Raw genomic sequence first — 21,767 nt, forward strand, 5'->3', positions numbered from 1 at the left:
TGAATTATTGCTTTTTGTTATAGATATGGCTTGTACATGAGGTGCAGGTATTCTTAGCAAAAGTAGAGATGTAGATAGAGCTACTAAAGTTAACCTTGATCTGAATAAGAGGCTTTAAACTACCTTTGAGAGGAGACACTAAGTGGGAGATGGTGAGTCAGAAGATCGTGCAATAAATGACATCCCTTAAGCTGAGCCTTTCATGTATTATAAAGAACCTATCGAACCTACCATAGGGAAAATTGTGATAGGGATGCAGATGATAGTTTAGAGCAAGTTGAGTCATCTCTTGGAGGTCCGATTGATACATATATTCTTTTGAGTTTTGGATATCATATTGCATTACAAATATGGAATGGTCAGGTAATCACTTGAATCATATAATATGATAGTGTTAGTTTATATTTTTTGAGTGAATTTGTTGGTTATTGATATTGTTGATATTATTGTTAATGTTATTGATATTGTTGATGTTGTTGTTGATCTTATTTTTATTATTGTTGTTGTTATTACAGGAGCTAGATACATTGAAATCGATTAATCATGAGTGAAAGTTACAGCAATGGCATCTAGACAATGCATGCAATCGTATTTAAGCCAATATTGTTCATTGAGGTTAGATTCACTCATTAATTGCATTTATTGTACGATCTACAATAGTTTCAGCTTTTGTTAAGAGTTGACAGCCTAAGACAAACACCTTTCAAATGCCGTTCTAAGAGATAACCATCACGTTGGATGATGTGTTTGCCATTTTACACATACCGATTATTGGGGCTATGGTTTCAATGAATTATTTGTCTATTGATGAGGCAAACACACTACTGGTGAGGTCACTTTAAGTTTTTATGTCTGCAGCTATAGTAGAGACTACTACTAGGGCTTGGAGACCCGCTGTTCAACTGCAGTGGCTATGAATACTTTTAGGGATGTAACAGATACATCAAATAATGAGGTAGTAGTTTATATATCTGTGAATTTTTTACTTTATCTGTTAAGGTGTACATTATTTGTTAACAAGACCACGATGAGAAAATCGATAGTGTACTTAACTTTATTGATCGACATCACTACCACGGGTATATACGTTTGAAAGATAGCTTGTCTCACATATTTGTATAGGTAGCTTGGCTTTGTAAGTGGGGCAAATGTGCATTAAATCATTAGTTATCTGACACTTCTCCAAGTATGTATTATAGTTAGTTAAAACATATTATAATTATTTGATTTATTATTATTATTCATATATGTGATTATGTGATTAAGTATTACTAATATATTTCATGTAAGCATGGATTTACTAAAATTTTCCATCATTGAGTCCAATAACTATATTGACATACACAGATAATCTACTAAATACTCGATGATGGAAAGCTTGTACTTATGCTGATATGTTATAAGCCTTATAAGAGCACTTAAATGTGTTGACAATATCTAACATGTACTGCAAACCAAACATCAATGGACAAGAAGAACATGATATTGCATTTTTAATGGATGTATCAAGTGTGAGGTAATCTTTGAGTCATATCATCCGAAGATGGTTCTATGGTAGTTCGAATTTATATAGACTATTCTTTTGACCTCTTTGGCCTTATCTCATGTTGATCAAGGGTCATGGTCTAACTTATACGATATTGTGTATAACTTCTTGGACTAGTACTGGAATAGATGTTATATGAACATTATGCCAACTAAGCATAAAAGTAGAAGATGTCAGAGATCGAAAGAGTGTTCATTTTACTATGATGCTTGGTTTGTAGTAATTTCACACCGTTAAGTTCAAAATTCAAAACGTAAATGTGGATTCTAGGCTCAATCGATACATACTACACTTATCAGTGATTTAGTAAGTTATAAATGTTATCATTTTTTGGTTTTTGATTCCTTTGTTAATTATAATGATATGCTATCAATACTGATAACCATATTAATATTTTGTAGTGGAGTTCAACCATTTTATCTATTATTAAGTATGTATTATCTTGTGGATTAGAGTAGAGTGTTAATGTATAAAAAGATGCAGTTATCAAATCACATGTTTTCTTATTCAGGTCATTAACTGCAGCAAACAATAACAGTCAGTCTAGACTAGTAGTATTGCATTAGACATCGACTCCTACACCATCATTTCATGCATTTAGGTCACTTAGACCATCCAAGCCACCAATGCCTGCTCCATTCCCAATCCTATTGACATTGACACTTTCTTGCCCACTCGTACTTGTTCCATCCCCAATCCTATCATCATTGACTTATCCCAACCTGCTCGTGCCCTCTCCGTCCTTACCACTAGTAGTAGTGACCACAACATCATCCTTGCTCGCAAGCTCTCCCCTTGCAAAGATGACAGTATTAACCTTGCCAGAGAGTTTCGCATAGACAACAAAGTCCACTCGTCCATCGTATCTAGATCTTTGAATCAAAAGGCCGAGGGATAAGGATTGATGTATTGATACTATGTACTAATACTTTGTGTCATTATTTTTATTTAGTTTAGTTTGTTTATAAACATCCATTATAGTCGTTATATTTATAAAATATCCATTAGATTGCCTATTCAATATTGACACATCCCATTAGATAACATGTTCAATATAACGATCGTCCATTACATAATATGTTCAATATATAAACCTTAAACATTAATATAAACTATAAATATATACATTAATCTGGTAAACAAGTATTATAAAAAATAATCAATCAATAGGTATTGTTTCTTGAATGGCGATATCATAATTTGAACTAACCAATAACTTGTTTTCAATGCATGGTACATATGGAATATCTCACTTTTGAGCACAATTATATTGAATTCTATGCCAATTGCATGCAATAGAAGGTATTAGTGAGAATGGCTTCATTAACCCTATATAAAATAAGAATATTTTTTATATAATGTTATTAACACTTGCATAAAAGAGGAACGATAAATATAAATAGTAAATGGCAACACTAATTAATAGCATCTACACAAAATAACAATCATTAACCAATCTAATAGTAATTATTTTATACTTTAATGGTGCAGTTGGTATAGATCTAATAGGGAGATATGTTAGACACTATCTCAAACTGATGTTGACTAGCACAACATTATATCGTAAGGTAATCAAATGACTCATATCAAGTAAAATTGTCCACTTATCGTATTAGGTAGAAATGTCAAAATATGATAAAGTTTGCAACTATTTCTCAACACCTTCCATGGATCTATACAAAGTCACATAAATAGCCTCGAAACCGATTAAGGTCCTTAAATTAAATCTTGTCACTCTTTCACCCAATCATCTAATCCTAATCCAAACAACCTAGTAATATAACGAAAACTACAATATCTATCTAGCTTAACATCAATGATACTTTGTATATACAGATGTAACTCTACTGGTAAACTATCTAAATATTGTATTTTCTATTTACCATGAAGATGGTGAACAAGAAGTTTAGCGATATGCATCTTTAGTTTCATTGAATTGGCAATGGTTGGCGATGATGTACTATGATATTTACTTTTATAGCTTTGCAACCTTTTGGCGTAACCATCTTTAATGGTGGAATCAAGGTAGTTATTGATGGATCACCAAGTTCTTACAGCAATTTATCAAACTCTTCACATTCATTGAAACATTTTATGATTTGATCAACTTCAAACTCAATGGTCAACTCTTTAGATATTTTATTATCTTGGCTCTACATTAAATCCAACTTCCTCCAATGTGAATACACTTCAAATAAAGAAATCGGACTTCCTACCTTTTTATGCTTTGCAATTTTATGAGCACAAGGTAATCCATTCGTGCTTTTGATTACTCAACCATAAGTATTTGCATCAATCCCAACATGATTAGTTTACTTGACCTCTATCGATTTCATATTTAGTACGCTTCTAGATACAAATCTCATAACTCTTTAAACAATAAAGCTTGAAATTACACTTGAAAACCATAAGACTTTGCTTAAATGAAACCTTAATCTTTGTATGTTAGAGTTCAATAAGTGTGTTAATTATCTTTCATGATGATTCAAAATCCTTTTGAGATGATCTAAGGTGTTTCTTTAATTTCACATGTGCACTTTCGACCCTAAACGAATTAATAAAGGTATATTAATAATTTGTTATGAAACCTTAAAAATAATAAATAATCATAACAATATAACATAAATCATACATATTTGTTGTAACATTGTCAAAATGCATACTTTATCCATCCAAGTAGCAATAAATCTGTTCTTATACTTTGTCAACCACTGATCTTTCACATACTTGTTTGTATCTTGATAGGTTTGGTAATCAATTTCTAATGAGCTTAGATATCTACAAGTACACTCCAACCAGACATGAATGCCTTTCATTTCTTTTTACTAAAAAACTTCTTATAATTTGTAACTACATTTCTTGAGATATACAATTTACATAGAAGATTGATCGTGCTAGGAAACACTACCTCTATGGCATTCAACAGTGTCAATTCTTTGTCAGTAACAATAACAGCAGAAAAATTACCAATATGCATCAAATTTTTTAATTTATCCGGTGCTTAAATATAATTCTCAAAATGCTTGACTTCTATGTATACAAATGCAACAAAAAATGTCATCTATATGAAAATCACACCAATAATTTTAAGTAATGGCATACGGTACCTTTTTGTTTTATAAGTGCAATCCATAATCAGGACATTTGAGAAGACTTATAATAACTCTACCTTAGTAGAATGAACCAGAATAGGTCTTTTACATAGTAAAAAAAAAATTCTTAATACATATTTTATATATCTTTTTTATTTTAAACGAAACAAGATACATAGTGATCATTTTATTTTAAGAAATAATTTTATTTTGAGTTTGGGAAAAAAATAGAGCAAGAATAAAAAGGAAGGCTACGTTACAACATCATAAAATAAAAATTACCAAGTATTTACAATCAGTCAACTTTTTATGAGTTGTTGCATTTGTGATCTACTAGCTTTCTCAACATATTTGTATATTTGAAGTTTAGTGTATATTATCTTTATAATGCTAATATTCTTCTTATCATGTTATTTTATGGTCAATAGTATGTTTCTAGGTTTGACTATATTATTTGACATATTAGCAACTATTTTTTTTCTTTTTTAATTAATCGACCTGCAAATGAATCTCCCTCTAATTGTTTTGTTGATAGATGATTGTGAAATCCATAAACTGCTTTCACTTTTCACTCATCATTCATTGTCAACTTATTCTCATGTAACTCAAACAAGCAACCACACCTTTTTATTCTTGTTTTTTTATGTTGTATTTCTTTTACATTGCCCTTATTCTTTTGTTGTCTGTATTTCCCACTTTGTTTACATGCCACTTTTATTTTATGTTTCCTTGAGCCTCCCACCTCAAAGTTTTTTTATCACAATCACAAAACCTTAAGCTTTTACAACCTACCTAGTCCATGAAACCAAAGCTTCTCTACTACAAACAAATGCACAACATATTTGACTTATTATGTACAAAGTAACATTTTATGCCTTCCATAACCCTAAATCACAAAAACATAATCTAACCTCTTTCGTAGTAAATGAATTCGTACAATCATATATAGTATCTAAATTTTCTAGTGACTTATCCCATTTTATCAGTGTAATTTTTAAATTAATCTACACATCACAATATGTTAAAAAATTATAATTAGAATAAGTATACAGTTTACAAAAAATTATGATTTATTTTTGAAAATGAATTTTGAAGAATGCAATGATTTTTGAAAATTATATTGTATTCTCTAAAATGGATTTTCTAAAATACTGCATAATTTTTGAAAATCCATTTTTTCAAACACAACATAATTTTTGAAAATTCATTTTTGAAATGGATTTATGTAAGGCTTACTTAAGAGCCTATGAAATACATTAATATTGTAATAAATAAAGAAGAAAAAAGCTTATAGTGATGATATTAAAATCTTTTGCATGGGATTTTATAAGGGAACTTTCTCATTCATGTGAAATGGGAAACCCGTAAGTATAAAGGGAACATTCAGTAGGGAACAAGTTGATGGGTTGAATTGGAGGGACAACATTTGCAACAAACAAAATGAGATAGGGTGAGTGGAGTAGAAAAAAGAAGAAAAAAAAGAAAATCTTGAGTAACAAAAAGTAAAGAGCATAAAAAAAGTTGACTATAGAGAGTTTGAGAATGGGTCTTCTGTTTTAAAAAAAAGAAGAAGAAGAAATATGAAGAGAGAAGATTCGTGTAACCAAAAAAAAAAGAAGAGTAAAAAGAAGGGAAATGAGGAATTGTCAATGGAAACGAAAAGAAAGACTGAGGAATAACCATAAGTGAAAATGATAGTATTTTTGTTTACCTTGAATATTCTTGTATGCCAAACTTTGGGTTCCTTTGTATAAAGTTATATATTTCTCATGCAAATTTGTTGAAAAAATTTTAAGTTACCATTTTCCTAGCTGGTCTTATCCCTGTGTGACCACAATAATAGCTTGTAAACATTAACAGTAAGCTCCTTTCTTTTCTTCTCAAAGCCCAAACTTCCATAAAAGCATCTTACTTTTTTTTAATGTTTTTGTTACAAAAAATGATAAATAAATAAAAAAAAAACTTGTTTCATTTTTTTCCTTTTATGTTTAGTTTACATTTGAGAATGCCAAAAGAAAATGGTTTCAGGACTCAAAATCTAGTGTGCTGCCATTCATGTGTGGTTTGCATCTGTTAGTGCTGAAAGAAAATGGTTCCTAGACTTTAAAATCTTGTTTTTCTTCTTTCCATGAAGTGTTAAAAACCCTATTCTTCTTAGGCACCTTTTTTGCTTCTTTTTACAAAATGTGAGAAACCATGGATTTGAATCTCCACACCCCACCTTTCTAAAGAAAACTAGACCTCATTTACTTTCTTTTTATGAAATGTAAAAAGCCATGGGTCTTTTTAGAGGCATATTATAAAAAAAAAAGAGGGGTTTATTGGCACTAGGTTTTGAACTTTCAAGTTTTGTTCTTAAAAAAAATTAAAAAAAAATGTTTGGGGAGCTTCAAAGCTCTAAAACTGACCTTGAATAAAGTCTAATTTTTATTTTATTTCATTTTCCTACATGTGTTTCATTCACAGAGTTTGGTTATGGGGTATGGGGAGGAAAGCTCAAAACTTTTCATGCTTATCTTTTCTACATGGTGGCTATTCATGAAAACTTTTTAAATCAACCTATAATTCCAAGGCCTCATCATGAAAATCATGTGAAAGTTGGAAGTTGTATTGCTGCAAGCGAAAAAGGAGCTTTCATAGTTAGCCCTATAAACCGAGGGGTATATGGCTTTTCTTTTCACTTCCTTTTGCTTGCAAAAGGATACAGCCATTCAGACCTTTTCAATGTTTGGGAAAATGGCTTGGGATTCAATCTTCCAGGTTTTCCATTCCTTTATAAAAATCACCCTTGCCATTTTATCCTTTATTAGTTGTTCGCATAGAACTTATTTCTCATTTTCGATGGACATTACATTTGTTCAGTTTTTTATGTAACTGTTCATGATAGTATACTTCCTACTGGTCATTCCTAAGGACTTGTATAGTTGCTAAACAGGCAAAATAAAGGTAGCCTTTAAAGGATTCAAGGTCAAAACCTAAATAAAAAAAATAAAAAATACTTTTTTTTTACTTGCTCAGCATCTATCCAACTTTTGTTTAGGCATGTCTTAGCTTGTTTTCCTTGTCTTGGTCCGATTTTTGCACCCTTTTGTATGAATCTTCTTTGTTTTGCTAGGCTTATAAAAGTCTATGGATAGCTTTATGACCTGAATATATATCAAAAATGGCATTTACATAATAAGAAAGTCAACAAAGTTGATGTGCTTATTGGAAGATTGATGATGGGGTTTTAAAATTGTATATTTATTTTGTCATTTTAATCCTTGTTTACAAGATGAAGATTTTTTTTTCTACGTTTCTTCTTTTATTTGAATGTGGATTATCTTTGTTGTTATGGTTGGTTAGCATAATAATCTACATTTATATTATGGAATCGACATGTTGTTCATATCATTTTTTAACTGTTTTGTTGAACTTATATTTTTATATAAAAATAAAAAAGAAATGTATAAATATAAATAAATATTTAATAATACTAAATCGAATGAAAATTTTTAATGATGAGATTTTTAAAAAATTTGAGTAATGATTCTTTAAAATCTCTAGGTAAAAGTATTTTTCTAAAAATACTATTAAAGTAATGAAGTATTTAGAAAAATATTTAATACAAAAAAATTTCATTCATTTAGTTTCCTAAAATTGTGTTACATGTTGATAAAATAATATAATTATTCTTTCAATAATGAAATTAACATAATAATACATGAATATTGTGATTAATTAATTTTGCCTTTAAAAAAATTTAGTTCATTAAAATAATAATAATAATAATAATAAATTAGAATTAGAATGAAATTAAACAAGGAAGAAAAAAAAGTAAATGAAATCTTCGATGATTGGATTTTAAGGAAGTTCGAATAAAGATTCCTAAGAGATCCTTAGCTAAAAAAATTCTCCTAAAATATCACCAAAGTATCAGGATATCTAGAAAAATTTTCAATAAAAGATTTTTTACTTTTCCTTTAAAAATTTCTTAGTGGTAATTGTGAAATAATTAAAAAATATTAAAACACAATTAAAACAAGTTATGAAAAGTATAATATAAATAAAATAAGTTTTATATATTTTTTGTGTGCATTTCTATTTTATTGTTTGCATTACATAATCTTAAAAGTAATGAGAATTTCTGATGATGGGATTCGGAGAAATCCGAGTAGTGATTTTCAAGAATTCTCCAAATGAGAAAATTCTTCTAAAAATTATCAAAGTATTGGAATATTTAGAAGTTTCTTTTCGATATGAAAAAACCTTTATGTTATCATTATTTTTTTTAATTTGAGTAGTTTTTTTAATATAAAAAAATATGCATTTCTTTTGGCAATAAATTTAGTTATAAATAATTATATTATGGCTTTTAAGTATTAATAATTATTATAAAAAAAACAAAAAATCTCCAAGGATGAGATCTAAAAGAAATTCAAGTAGTGATTTTTTAAGAATCATTAAGTAAGAAAAATTTTCTAAAATGCCACCAATGTATTGGAGTATTTAGATTAATTTTCAATAAAGATTTCTCGATTTTTTAAATAGCATAAAAATGATTTTTTTTAGAAAATATTATTTGATTTTAAACCATAAATATTATACTTTACAGCTTGTTAATACAAATATTGGAAATAAATATGAATTACCGAGGATAGGAATTTTTAGAATTCAAAGTAGTGATTTTTAAAAATTTTTTGGGTGAGATGGTTCCTTTTAATGTTGCTAGAGTATTGAAATATTTTTAGAATTTTTTTCAATATGTAAGGTTCTTATTTATCTTTCAAGCATACTAAAAAAATACATTTTTAAAGAAAATTAAGAAAATTAAATTTTAAATACCAAAATTATGACTTTTCTAGTTAAATTAAAATATAACACATAATTAATTGGTTTCATTTTAAATGGGCATTGTAGGGGTGCTAATCCTTTCCCATGCATAACCGACTCTCGAATCTAAATTGTTTTCACAAACCCAAAAATTATCTTTTTAATAAATTTTAGTTAGTTTTAAAATTATATTAAGAAAGTAAGTTTTAGTAGATGGTCAATCACACATAGCCAAAAAAGATTGGTGTAACTCCATCTTTTGATTTCAAATTCATCTAACGATCTTCAAAACCATTACGACACCATCAAGAGTGGCAAACTTGAAGAAGGAGAAGCCAGCAATACTAAGAAAATGGGGATGCCTAATAAAAAAGAAGTTGAGACCTAGACTATGAGTTTTGATAGGCAACAGTTTAAAGGTTATGTTCCATATCCATGATATGTTCATCTTGCTTACTATCATGTAGTCAATAATATTACACAACTCCCTTACTAGCCTCATTACCTAACCATTAATAAAATCTTTTCCAAGCCCTTACCAATTAGCTTTTCAAGCACCTACATATAGGCTTAGTTTTGTAAGTACACTAGTTTCAAGATCTAATAATCAAATGAGTAGTTTAAGAAGATCCAGGGGCAACCAAGACAGAGCTAACATTGATCCTATCCCTATAACATACACTAAGTTATTTTCAGATGGTTTTGTATCTCTAGTTCTTTTGGAACAATTGAAGCCACCTTATCCTAAATGGTACAATGTTAACACCACATGTGATTACCATAATAGGAATATAAGTCACTCTATAAAAACCTACCCTACTTTCAAACATAAGGTGCAAAGTTTGATTCAAGTATGCTTAGTAAGCTTCAATGAATCAAGGAAGTTAAATATCAACAAAAACCATTTGCGTGATCACCGGGGGTATAATTGTGGGAATGTTTATTTGAACTGCTTGTCATTTTAGGATTTTCTTTGAAATAATGGACTTCTTTTATATACTTGAATTTCATTTTATTTTTCATCATTTTAATAAAAGTGGCAGTTATAATGCATTTTCATGACATTTTTTCTTCTGTGTGAATCACCATCATATATTTTTACTTTTTTACATCTTTTCCTATATATATTCTCAAATTCTAAATAATGAATGTTCAGACAATCATGATAATAATTCAAGATTCAATTTTGAGAACATCACTCATGTTAATAAATTGAGATTGTTGATTCATTAGGATTACTGAATAAAAAAAGATAAATTTAGAAAAGAATTTTGCTCAATAAAAAATGAAGTTGATGCAAAACACAATCTTTGTTTTTGGTCAATAAATGTTATTCATTGAGAGTATTCATATTTAAGATAATAAATAACCATATTTCTTTTATCTTTCACAAAAAGAGTAAAATTATCTCTTGCTACACCATTTGAGTTTGTTAAAATTTTTTTTTAGGGAACCTTAACCAAGGATTACCCCACACTAAGGGCACAATTTGATAAGCTTGAAAAGTTAAAATCCTTAGTGATTTCAAGGTCAAACCCTTTTATGCTTAAATCTTTCTTGAAAAATGATGAAAAATGAAAAAAAAAGAAATTAATGGGGTAAAATATCAAAGTGCTCTACCTAGAAAGGAACGATCTTTGGTTTGATTACCCTTCAAATACATTTTAGGCCTATTTTATCTATTTCTTTCATAACCTCTTACCCTAGCCTACATTACGTCATCTAAAAGTCTAGTTTGATCAAATATGAATACTTAAATTGAAGAATCATAATTGAATCAAGGCAGGTTTACAGTTGGATTATTTAGGATTTTGATTCAAGTGTCACTAATGGATAAAGGAGAAAAAGAAATGAAAAGAAAAGATGAGAAAAAGATGTGAAAAAAAAAGCAAAAAGAAAAAAAAAAGGGAAGGCTTAAACTGAAAATCCGAAATAGCGGTTTAAATAAAAATAAAGCTTGGAAAAAATAGTTTTATTTAAAAATCCCAAGAATATGGATGATGATTGGCTCAAAGATTGAGAATATTGATGGAATGTGTTTTTGAGAAAGAATTCTAAGTTAAAGTTCAAAAATCTTTAAACAATCATTATTTTGAATGACAATTTCACACCATTAAGTTCAAAATCCAAAACATATATGTGGATTCTAGGCTCAATCGATACATACTAAACTTATTAGTGATTTAGTAAGTTATAAATGTTATCATTTTTTGGTTTTTGATTACTTTGTTAATTATAATTATATGCTATCAATACTGATAACCATATTAATATTTTGTAGTGGAGTTCAACCGTTTTATCTATTATTGAGTATGCATCATCTGGTGGATTAAAGTAGAGTGTTAATGTATAAAGAGATGTAGTTATCAGAGCACATGTTTTATTATTTGGGTCATCAACTACAGCAAACAGTAACAGTTAGTCTAGACTAGTAGTATTGCATTAGACATCGACTTCTATACCATCATTTCATGCATTCAGACCACCTAGACCATCCAGGCCACTAATGCCTACTCCATTCCCAATCCTATCAATATTGACACTTTTATGTCTACTCGTACTTACTCTATCTCTAGTCCCATCGACATTGACTCATCCCAACCTGCCTGTGCCCTCACTGTCCCCACTAGGGGTGTAAATGATACATTAGTACTGGCAAGCTACTCGGGTTCGATTCAAAAAAAACTCAAATTCGGTTCGATTATTGTCGAGTCGAGCTCGAGCTCAGTAGCTCAACTTATCGATCGAGTTGAATTTGAGTATTCTTATATCTGACTCGAGTAGCTCGCGAGCCTAATCAAACTTTTATATTTAAATATATTTTTATTATTTTAATTAATAAAATATTTTAAGTCCGAGTTCGAGTTCGAGCATGAATAATCGAACTCTTGTTGAGTATACGATCGAGCTTATTTTTACATATTAATCGAGTTTAATCGAGCGAGCTCGAGTAGCTCGAATTCGATCACGAATCGAGCTCGAGCTTGAAAAATAAAACTCGATCGAGCTCGAATCGAGTATCAAGCCCCGAGTTGTGAGTCGAGCTCGAGCTCGAGCTTCTCACTATTCAGCTCGGCTCGTTTATAGCCCTAGTCCCCACCACTAGTAGTAGTAACCATAGCATCTTGTTTGTAAGCTCTCCCCTTGTAAAGATAATAGTATTAACCTTGCCAAAGAGTTTCACACAGACAGCAAAGTCCACTCGTCCATCGCGTCTAGGTCTTCGAATCAAGAGGTCGAGGGATAGGGATTGATGTATTGATATTATGTACTAATACTTTTTTGTCATAATATTTTTATTTAGTTTAGTTTGTTTATAAACATCCATTATAGTCATTATATTTATAAAATATCCATTAGATTGCCTATTCAATATGACAATCCCATTAGATAACATGTTCAATATAACAATTGTCCATTACATAATATGTTCAATATATAAACCTTAAACATTAATATAAACTGTAAATATATACATTAATCTGATAAACAAGTATTACAAAAAAAATCTATCAATAGGTATTGTTTCTTGAATGGCGATATCATAATTTGAACTAAATAATAACTTGTCTTCAATGCAGGGTACATATTGAATATCCCACTCTTGAACACAATTATATTGAATTCTATGCCAGTTGCATGCAATAGAAGGTATTAGTGAGAATGGTTTCATTAGCACCTATATAAAATTGGAATATTATTTATATAATGTTATTCACACTTGCATAAAATAGGAACGATAAATATAAATAGTAAATGACAACACTAATTAACAGTATTTGCATAAAATAACAATCATTAACCAATCTAATCGTAATTATTTCATACTCTAATGGTGCAGGTGGTACATATCTAATAGAAAGATATGTCAGACATTATCTCAAACTAATGTTAACTAGAACAACATTATATTGTAAGGTAATCAAATGACTCATATCAAGTAAGATTGTCTACTTATCGTATGAGGCAGAAGTGTCAAAATACGATAAAGTTTGTAACAATTTCTTAATACTCTATGGATCTATACAAAGTCACATAAATAGCCTCGAAACTGATTAAGGTTTTTAATTAAATCTTGTCACTCCTTCACCCAGTCATTTAATCACAATCCAAGCAACCTAGCAATATAACAAAAATTACAATATCCATCCAATTTAACATCAATGATACTCTGTACATACGGATGTAACTTCACTGTTAAACTATCTAAATATCATGTTTTTTATTTACCATAAGGATGATGAATAGAAAGTTTAGCTATCTACGTCTTTAGTTTTATTGAATTGACAATGGTTGGTGGTGATGTACTATCCTAAACTGATAACACAATTTCTTAGTGTGATAGGTCGCGTCATGTAGAGATAGTTGCTTTTATAACTTTGCGACCTTTTGGCTTAACCATCTTTAATGGTGGAATCAAGGTAGTTGTTGATGGATCATCAAGTTCTTGCAACATTTTTTCATGGCCAATTTATCAAACTCATCACATTCATTGAAACATTTTATGATTTAATCAACTTCAAACTAAATGGTCAACTTTTTAGATATTTTATTATCTTGGCTCTTCATTAAATCCAACTTCTTCCAATGTGAATACACTTCACATAAAGAAATTGAACTTCCTAGCCTTATATACTTTGTAATTTCATGAACACAAGGTAACCCATGTATGCTATTGATCACTCAACTACAAGTATTTGCATCAATCCCAACATGATTAACTTGCTTGATCTCTATCAATATCATATTTAGTACGCTTCTAGATACAAATCTCATAACTCTTTAAATAATAAAGCTTGAAATCACGCTCGAAAACCATAAGACTTTGCCCAAATGAAACCTTAATCTCTGTATGTCAAAGCTCAATAAGTGTGTTAATTATCTTTCATGATGATTCAAAATCTCCTTGAGATGATCTAAAGTACTTCTTTAATTTTGCATGTGCACTCTCGACCCTAAATGAGTTAATAAAGGTATATTAATAATTTGTTATAAAACCTTAAAAATAATAAATAATCATAACAATGTAATATAAATCATACCTATTTATTGTAACATTGTCAAAGTGCATACTTTATCCGTCCAAGCAACAATAAATTTATCTTTATACTTTATCAGCCATTGATTTTTCACATACTTTTTTGCATCTCGATAAGTTTGTAATCAATTTCTAATAAGTTTAGATGTTTATAAGTACACTTCAACTAGACATGAATCCTTTCCATTCTCCTTCTGCTAAAACAAATTCTTATAATTTGCTAGCATATTTTTTGAGGTATACAATCTACACAGAAGATTGATCGTGCTAGGAAATACTACCTCTATAGCATTCAGCAGTGTCAATTCTTTATCAATAACAATAATAGTAAAAAATTTACCAGTAGGATGTAATTCTCAAAAGGCTCGACTTCCATGCATACAAATGCAACAAAAAATATCATCTCTATGGAAATCACACCAATAATTTCAAGTAATGGCATAAGGTATCTGTTTGTTTTTTAAATGCAATCTATAATCAGGACATTTGGGAAGGCTTGCAATAACTCTGTCATAGTGGAATGAGCCTAGGATAAGTCTTTTACATAGTAAAAAAAAAAAAAATTCTTAATACATATTTTATATATCTTTTTTATTTTAAATAAAACAAGAAACATGGTGATCACTTTTATTTTAAGAAATAATTTTATTTTGAGTTTGGGAAAAAAAAAACAGAGCAAGAATAAGAAGGAAGGCTATGTTACAACATCATAAAACAAAAATTACTAGGTATTTACAATCAATCAACTTTTTTATGAGTTGTTGCATTTGTGATCTACTAGCTTTCTCAACATATTTGTATCTTTGATGTTCATTGTATATTATCTTTATAGTGCTGACATTTTTTTTATCATGTTATTTTATGGTCAACAGTATGTTTTTAGGTCTGATTATACTGTTTGACATATTAACAACTATTTCTTTTCTTTTTTAATTAATCGACTTGCAAATGAATATCCCTCTAATTGTTTTATTGGTTGATGATTGTGAAATCCATATACTACTTTCACTTTTCACTCATCATTCATTGCCAACTTAATCTCATATAACTTAAACAAGCAACCACACTTTTTTATTCTTGTTCTTTTACATTGTATTTCTTTTACATTGCCCTTATTCTTTTGTTGTCTGTATTTGTCACTTTGTTTACATGCCAATTTTATTTTAGGTTTCCTCGAGCCTTCCACCTCAAAGTTTTTTTTATCACAATCACAAAACCTTGAGCTTTTCTAACCTGCTAGCCCATGAAACCAAAACTTCTCTACTATAAAACAAATGTACAATATATTTAACTTATTACGTCTATACAAACTAACATTTTATGCCTTCCATAATCCTAAACCTCAAAAACATAATCTAACATCTTCCGTAGTAAATGAATATGTACAATCATATCTAATATCTAAATTTTCTAATGACTTATCCCACTTTATCAGTGTAATTTTCAAATTAATCTACACATTACAATAAGTTAAAAAAATTATAATTAGAAGAAATATATAGTTTACAAAAAATTATGATTTATTTTCGAAAATGAATTTCAAAGAATATAGGGATTTTCTAAAATACAGCATAATTTTCGAAAATCCATTTTTGAAAACACAACGCAATTTTTAAAAATTTATTTTTCAAATGGATTTATGTAAACATAAAAATTAGAAGTTCAACTGGGTTGAGATATCATTATCTTGTTGAGCTCATTTCCACCATTATTATTTTTCATTTCTTTATCAATTTTTAAACTATTTACAAGATTTAACAAAGATTTCAAAAATTTGATATTAGTTTTAAAAATTTAGGGTCTATGATCTAAGAAAGAAAGAAGAAAAAAGAAAGAAAAAAGAAGAAAATAGAAAGAAGAAGAGAAATGTACATAAATAGAGTGTAAGGAGGGTAAAATTATAATTTTAAAAAAATAAAATTGATATTTTATATATGATTATTTTTTTAAAGAAAAAGATTGAGATGTAAAGAGGAGATTTAGCAATGTGTTTAGAACTCTTGATTTAGTAAACGAGTATAGTTCCTAAAGGCAAATAAATAAATAATAATAATAATAGAAAAAAAAAAGAAAAAAAAGAAACGAGGATCTTGTTATACAATGTGATTGGTGGTAGAAGAACGAGAGGAGGCAGCATCCATGATCTGCATCTGCCATTTGCATTTGGGCAAAAACTAAAAAGAAAAAAAAAAAAAAAAAAACTCCCAAAGCCAATATTGGTGCTATATAAATAAATAAATAAATAATAATAAAAGAAAAAAAAAATGAAACGATGATCTTGTTATTATAGTTACAATGCGATTGGTGGTAGAACAACGAGAGAGGCAGCATCCATGATTTTCATCTGCCATTTGCATTTGGGCAAGAACTAAAAAGAAAAAGAGACTCCCAAAGCCAATATTGGTGCTATACCATCCGTCTCCCTTCCGATTTCCTCGCATTTCCTGCCCTTCCTAACAAAACAAAACTTCTCCGCATCTCTCTCAAACGATCCTACTCTTCTTCTCTCAGGTTTTTACATCTCTTTTCTTTTTTCTTCATTTTTTTTCTTTGCCGGCCATTTCGCTATGATTTCGTTTCCAGTGCATTGATTCGTGCCTTGCTCATTTCCCGAGATGATAACCCTCTATCTTCCATTTTTTAATTTTTTCTTTAAATTGAGAACTAGGGTTTTCAGGGCTGTGTTAGTGATAAATGCTACAAGTAGTATCATTTTTTTGTTATTTTTGTTTTGTCAGTGTGTGTTTTTGGCATTATATTGAATAGAGGGGATGCGTGGGAGCTGAGTTGAGTTGTTTCTATCTGAGATCTATCAACGTTCCATTCAATTTTGTCGACAGAGCTATTCCTTTTCCTTTTCTCATTGATTTAGTGACATTATAGATTTTCTGGGGCCTGTTTTGAATGTGCTGCCTCTAATTGAATCGACGATTGCCGTCTTTGTCTTCTCTTCATTTGTTTTTTAAGCAGCATTGTGTTTATGTCTGAATCGAAGAGTAATTAGCAAAGTGGAAACATGAGAATTTTGGTACAAATTCACCTTGCTTGTTGTTTGATTTCGCCGGGGACGGGAACATAGATAAAACAAGGCAGAGTTAGTTGCCTTATACTAGTACTAGTATATTATAATACTAATACGGTGACATTGGAGAATTTATGATTTCAGGGCACCCTCTACTGCCTTCATCTGAGTCTTCCTCTGTGGTGGTTCATCGCCGTGGTACTCCTAGTCGCAACGTGCCCTCCTCTCGCTACCTCTGCCACAATGTGCCTTTCTGTTCTTCCACGTACGAGGAGACTCAGACCAACTTTTTTGAGTTAAAAGACCAACAACAAGAGGAACAGGAAGAAACTGCTGTCTCTGCTGGAGCTAACCGTTCTTCTTTGAAACCTCTTACCTCTCTTGCACGTTCCCTTTCTGTTGTCACCTCAAAACATTTGTATTCTGCTGACTCTCGTTCCTCTCAGCAGCACTCATTGGAATGCCCCACGAAGGATCGGGGAAGCCGGGTATTGTGGGGTTCCATGGAGCTGCGTAGCGATAGTAACACTTGTACAAGCTTTGATATTTCTAGGGGTTCATCTGTGGTGCAAGATAAGTTGAGTAAGCTCTGGAGAGTTCACAACAAGAGCGTGGATTTTGATGATAATCTGTTATATACAGAAAATTCAAGGTTGATCTACGTTAATGATCAAAGGAAAACAAATGAAAAGTACGAGTTCACTGGGAATGAGATTCGGACAAGCAAGTACACACTCATCACTTTCTTGCCCAAGAATCTTTTCATTCAGTTTCACCGAGTGGCCTATTTGTATTTCCTGGCTATTGCAGCACTTAATCAACTTCCACCTCTAGCAGTCTTTGGGAGAACCGTGTCTCTTTTCCCACTCTTGTTTGTGCTTTGTGTCACAGCAATTAAAGATGGTTATGAGGATTGGCGAAGACACAGGTCAGACCGGAATGAGAACAACCGAGAGGCACTAGTTCTCCATTTGGGGGAGTTCCAAATGAAGAAATGGAAAAAGATAAGAGCCGGGGAAGTTGTCAAGATCCATGCTGACGAGACAATTCCTTGTGACCTGGTTTTGTTAGGGACAAGTGACCCTAGTGGGCTTGCCTACATCCAGACCATGAATTTGGATGGTGAATCCAACCTGAAGACAAGATATGCTAGGCAGGAAACAACAGCTTCAGTATTGGAAGGTTTTAATGTATCGGGACTGATCAGATGTGAGCAGCCTAACAGGAATATTTATGACTTCACAGCCAACATGGAGTTCAATGGACAAAAATTTCCCCTCAGCCAATCAAACATTGTTTTGCACGGTTGTCAGCTGAAGAACACTGCTTGGATAATAGGCGTGGTGGTTTATGCCGGGCAGGAAACAAAAGCAATGCTAAACAGTGCAGTATCCCCTTCAAAGCGAAGCAGATTGGAAAGCTACATGAACAGGGAAACATTATGGTTGTCTATTTTCCTTTTTATCATGTGTTCTGTTGTTGCCCTTGGGATGGGTCTGTGGCTTCATCGTCATGAGGAAGAGCTTGATACCTTGCCTTATTACAGAAAAAGATACCTATCAAAAGGAAAGGAGGATTTAAAAACATACAGATATTATGGGATCCCTATGGAAACTTTTATCTCTTTTTTAAGTTCTATTATTGTCTTTCAGATAATGATACCAATCTCTCTTTATATTACAATGGAGTTGGTTCGCTTGGGATAGTCTTATTTTATGATCGAAGATAAGCACATGTATGACAGCAGCTCTGGCTCAAGGTTTCAGTGCAGATCATTGAACATAAATGACGACTTGGGTCAAGTACAATATATCTTTTCAGACAAAACAGGGACACTTACTGAAAACAAAATGGAATTCCGAAAAGCAAGTGTCTATGGTAAAAATTATGAGAGCTCTGATCTTACATACGACTCAATACAGGATCATAATACCAGAGGTATAAAATGTTAATCCCTCTGCCATTTGATAATTTCTTTTGCTACATACTATAATTTTGTAATTTAGAGTGTTGGTCAGTACTTGTTAGCTCTCCTTTATGCTTTCCTTTTTATTTTTTGTTTTTATTATTGATAATTTCAGGTTCTTTATTATCCATGGATGTCCAGTATTGAATCAGCTCTTTTTTGGATAAACTTTTGAAATTCTCTTTGGCTATTCGTTCTTGCTTTGATTGTTGAATTGATAACTTGAGCGGAGTTATCAACAAAATCTTTCTCACGTTTTTCTGTTGAATTCTTGATTTGATAGACTACTTAGATTTCTTTTTGGTCTCTCTCTCTCTCTTTTTCTTTTTTTTTTTTTTTTTTTAATTTTCCTGAATCCTTCAGGTAGGGAGACATTCTCAAATGTTATGCAATGATTGATTAGTTTGTTAGAGAGGTATGACTTTGTCTCTGATCAGGTTGACTGGTATGTCTATGCTGTTGCACCAGCCTCATATTCATAGATAATGGAGCTCAGTGTCTATGAACAATTCCCTTTTTATGCATTATCCTGTAATGCTATTACGTTGCTAAGAAGCTAGTTGATCCCACATATATTGTTTGATGATCTTGCTTACAAGGATGATCTTTGCAATTGGAGGAAATTGATCTGTAACTTATTTCTGCAGTATTAATTCTTTCTCTTTCTGCAGCTGTTATTAGAAGCAGATGGAAGCTTAAGTCTGAAATTTTTGTTGATTCTAAGCTTATGGACTTGTTGCATAATGACTTGGCTGGAGATGAAAAAATTGCTGCACATGAGTTTTTCCTTACCCTGGCTGCATGTAATACTGTGATTGTGGAAACTGAATGTATATTGAAAAACTGCTTATCTACAATTATACAAGAATCTTAGGTTTATATACAACTAACTAGGGGTTAAACTAGGAAACTAAATCTTCCTTAATTCTAGGGATACAAATACTTAATTCTAGAGATACAAATATAAATATACAGATTACAAGATTACAACCAGCTGTAAATAAGTGTTTTCTCACACTCCCCCTCAAGCTGGTGAATAGGTGTTTTCCATTCCCAGCTTGGAAATAATTTCTTGAAATGTTGCACTGCTGAGACCTTTGGTCAACACATCTGCAAGTTGACCCTTGGTTGATACATAAGGTGTACAAATCAACCCACTGTCTAGTTTCTCCTTTATGAAATGCCGGTCTACTTCAATGTGTTTTGATCTGTCATGTTGCACGGGATTGTGTGCAATGCTTATTGCAGACTTGTTATCACAGTAGAGTCTCATTGGTCCATCCCACTTGATCTTCAAGTCTTCTAGGATAATCTTTAACCACAGTAGTTCACAAATTCCTTGAGCCATTGCTCTGAACTCTGCTTCAGCACTTGATCTTGCCACCACATTCTGTTTTTTACTCCTCCAAGTCACAAGATTACCACCTAAGAAAGTGCAGTAGCCTGAGGTAGATCTTCTATCAGTTACTGAACCTGCATAATCAGCATCTCTATATGCTTCTAGAACTAACCCCGAATCTCTTTTGAATAAGATACCTCTCCCAGGATTGGCCTTCAAATAGTGCAATATACGGTAGACAGCCTGTAGGTGCACTTCTTTAGGACTATGCATAAATTGACTTACCACACTCACAGCATATGCTATATCAGGTCTAGTATGTGAGAGATAGATGAGTCTTCCAACTAATCTTTGGTACATCTCTCTATTTACAGCAGCATCTTCATTAGCTTCTCCAATTTTGTGATTAGGATCTATAGGGGTATTTGCAGGTTTACATGCAAGCTTCCCAGTTTCCTTCAGAAGATCCATCACATATTTTTGTTGTGAGATAAAAATACCATGCCGTGAGTGAGCTACTTCAATTCCTAGGAAGTACTTCAATCTCCCTAGCTCTTTTATCTCAAATTCTCTAGCCAAACACTGTTTTAGAGATTCTCTCTCTTTTTCATCATCTCCAGTTACAATTATATCATCAACATACACTATTAGAACTGTGACTCTCCCTGAATCAGAGTGCTTGATAAAAAATGTGTGATCTCCTTGACTCTGTTTATATCCCATTGCTAGCATCACTTTGGCAAATCTCTCGAACCAAGCTCTAGGAGACTGTTTAAGGCCATATAAAGCCTTTTTTAACCTGCATACTTTGTTTGCTTCTAGATGACCTTCAAATCCCGGTGGAACCTTCATATATATTTCTTCTTCCAAATTACCATGTAAAAAAGCATTTTTTACATCAAATTGTTGAAGCTGCCAATTGTAATTTGCAGCTAATGATAACAAAATCCTA

At 31.2% G+C, this 21,767-nt stretch overlaps 1 pseudogene across 1 annotated transcript; it reads left to right on the forward strand.

The window, feature by feature from the left end:
* Positions 1–16,860: 16,860 nt before the first annotated feature.
* LOC149510889 (phospholipid-transporting ATPase 1-like) lies at positions 16,861–20,499 on the forward strand (annotated as a pseudogene). The gene is made up of 3 exons (XR_016334507.1): positions 16,861–16,999; positions 17,655–19,448; positions 20,148–20,499. The product of XR_016334507.1 is annotated as a phospholipid-transporting ATPase 1-like (transcript).
* Positions 20,500–21,767: the final 1,268 nt, after the last annotated feature.

This window comes from Durio zibethinus, chromosome 27 (genome assembly GCF_047325235.1).
Source record: "Durio zibethinus cultivar Kanyao isolate XHJ-2024 chromosome 27, ASM4732523v1, whole genome shotgun sequence".
Classification (NCBI taxonomy): Eukaryota; Viridiplantae; Streptophyta; class Magnoliopsida; order Malvales; family Malvaceae; genus Durio; species Durio zibethinus.